Source organism: Chrysochloris asiatica, unplaced genomic scaffold (assembly GCF_000296735.1).
Source record: "Chrysochloris asiatica unplaced genomic scaffold, ChrAsi1.0 scaffold00395, whole genome shotgun sequence".
Lineage (NCBI taxonomy): Eukaryota > Metazoa > Chordata > Mammalia > Afrosoricida > Chrysochloridae > Chrysochloris > Chrysochloris asiatica.
In genome coordinates, this window is record NW_006408913.1 from 1,718,265 (window position 1) to 1,721,407 (window position 3,143).

The window sequence follows — 3,143 nt, forward strand, 5'->3', positions numbered from 1 at the left end:
ATAGAGATTGACTCTAAATTTCAAGTTAAGTTCACAGCCAAGGTCAGTTCCGTGTATAATTGATTGGGAAACAATGCACCTCAGTAACCAGGATGTAATATCTTGATATCTTGAAGTTTGGACTTGAGAGCTGTGAACCCCTAATTTTCTGTGAAAAAGCTCCATTTTCCTCAGAATCTCTCTAGTCTGAGGGAGCAGTGGCTCCTTTGCCATGGCTGCTGCTCATCACACCTGTTTCCCTCATTGCTTCTCTGATAACAAGAATTGGAGCTGAGTTTGGCTTGAAGGAATGAGGGGACAAGGGAGGGTGTCAGGGTAGACACATGGAATGCTAAAATAGTTCATAGTAAAGGAGAGTTAGAGCTGAAAAGGAACTGTAGACATTAATTTTTCACACACCCCATAAGTTGATTTTCTAAGATTGGACCACAGTCCACCATAGAACAATCATTTCTGTGATCAACAGTCCTCCCGAGTCACAGAAAGAGGGAGAAGGCAAGGGACACAAAAAAGGGCCTCTAGGATGTTTTGTACATATGTGGCCAGGGGGCACCTGGTCCTGAGAGGCTACCTTGGGCCCTATAATTAAGGCTAATTAATGTTTAGTGTCAGGCCTCCTTCTAGGTGCTTCATATAAATTATTAAATTTAATAACTTACGAATTCCAATTTACAGAACAAGAACACTTTGTGGTAGAGTAGGAGGTATCCCAGGCAGTGCGACTCCACAGTGCCCCAATAACGATCACCCTGAGACACCTGCAGAGTGGAGCTGGTAAATTCACTAGGCTCATCACATGTCTCTTTTCCAGAGAATGTAAAAAGATGAATAGTACTGAGAAGAGAGCACAATGGACATGCAGAATGAGGAGATAGAGCGCAGGCGAGAGAGACCCAGAAAGTTACTGCGAGTCCTGATAGGAAACAACGTTCTGGCCAAGAGGAAGAACAAAAACATCAACAAATCCCAACAACAAATTTCTTCAATCTGATAATTCTGTTCAAAACCGAAAAAGCAACACAAATATATATATATATATATATATATAGGGTTTCAGTCAGTACTTATTACCATACCAATTATTGCCATCGAGTTGATTCCAATTCATAGCGACCCTGTCTATGGTTTCTGTGGAGTGACTGGTGGGTTTGAACTGCCGACCTTTGGGTTTACAGTCCAGTATTGATCCTACAACACCACATTTTAGCAGAGAGGTACTTAATCTGATTACTGAGAAGAAATAGTAAATTTGACATGAGAAAAAGGCGAGTGTCAGTGTGACAGAAGAGAGCTGAAGGTTCTCCCAGATCTAGCACATTTGGTAACTTAAGAAAGAGGGGCCACAAAGACAACTGACATCGTGCTGCCGCCAGGGGGCACTGCTGACCTCTTGTGCGGCTGGCAGCAGCCCACAGAACCTGGTGGATAGCTGGACTAGAATTCACAATACAGGACACCTTGATTTAGTGTACTGCACTCTATGATACTTTGCAGATAATGTTGTTGTTACGTGCCATAGAGTTGGAACCGACTCACAGCGACCCTGTGAACAACAGAATGAAACACTTCCCAGTCCTGGTCCAACCTCACAATTGTTGCCATGCTTGAGCCCATTGATGCTGCCACCTGGCCAATCCATCTTTTTTGTTGTTTTTCAATGTTTTATTGTGAATTTTATGATAGTTTACATGAGAGAACTTTAGTTTTACATTCATTCCATTGAATATCATTTCATTGACTTGGTTGCAATCCCCTCCATGCATCATCAACCAAAGGGTATATCCTAGAAACCCACCCCCTACACTCCCCTCTCCCCCTGCAGTCTTCGGCCCTCTCTGGATCCAAAGTCCGCAGCCGCTTCATCACTCCACGTCATCGTCTCTGTCTCTAACTCAGGCATCTCTGCTTCTCTGGGTAGGGTCTTGCTCTAGGCTCTTCTCCGTTGATGGTCCTAGAGACCTCCGCTCCTAGACTGGAGAATTAATCACTCCCTTCCTTGCTACAAAATGTCTACCTTTGCATTTCCAACCCTCATAATCAGTCCTGATAACCATTATTCACTACAGTATCACAAGTTACCCATCTGTATTTCATTTCATCAGATCCGCCTAGACAGATTGGATAGTACTCACTGGAGATTCTGCTTCCTCCATGCTCCCTAACTCTAGGTTCCCTCTTGAAAACTTGTTAGCTAGTCACTTCTTACATTTGTAGTCCCCCCCCTCCCCATTTGGGTATCCAATGTCCAAGTTGCCCATCTCTGTCTACTCTGTGTGTGGGAATGTTTCTTGCTGTGAGGATTTGTTCCTTCTTTTGAGTCACTGCATCTGTAGGTATAGGTCAAGTTCTTCAGATTGTATCAGCTCACTCTTTTTATTTTTTTTCCTTTTCTTTCTTCTCCTGGTTGAGCTCTGATCATCCAGTCATCCAGTCCAGGTCACGTGGGTACCATCTGCAAGTGTGGGCGTTCTTGTGCACATGCCCTCTCTTCTCATCAGCAGGTAGCTCCACTCTCCATTCGAGTCCACCGTGGCCAAGCCAATGACTCTGGGTCCAAGAGTCCCCAGGTCTCCTCACACTGCTTGCCAACCAGGTCCCCAGCTAGGTCCACAGAAGCCCACTGAACATTGTAGGGCTTCATTGCTGCTTTTACCCCACTTCCCCCTATTGGTGATGTGTGTGGTCACCAATCAGAGCCTGTATTTCCGTTGAGTCTTAGTCTTGGGAGGGGGTTTGCGTTGAGAGGACCCGATCACTTGCCTTGATGTTTCCTATGGCCAATCCATCTTGTTGGTATTTTTCTCTGACCCTCCACTCTACCAAACATGATATCCTTCTCCAATGACTGGTCCCTCCTGACAATATGTCCAGAGTATGAGAGACAAAGTTTGGCCATCTTGGCCTCTAAGGAGTGCCCTGGCTGCACTTCTTCCAACACAGATCTGTTGATTTTTTTTTTAAATGTTTTATTGTGATAGTTTTATGTGATAGTTTACATGGGAGAACATTAGTTTTACATTCATTCTATCGTATATTGTCTCTCATTGCCATGGTTACAGTCCCCTCCATGCAATCCTTCCCCTCGTATCCCCAGGTCTTCAGCACACAGTCGCTCTCCCTCTCTGGATCTAAAGTCTCCAGCT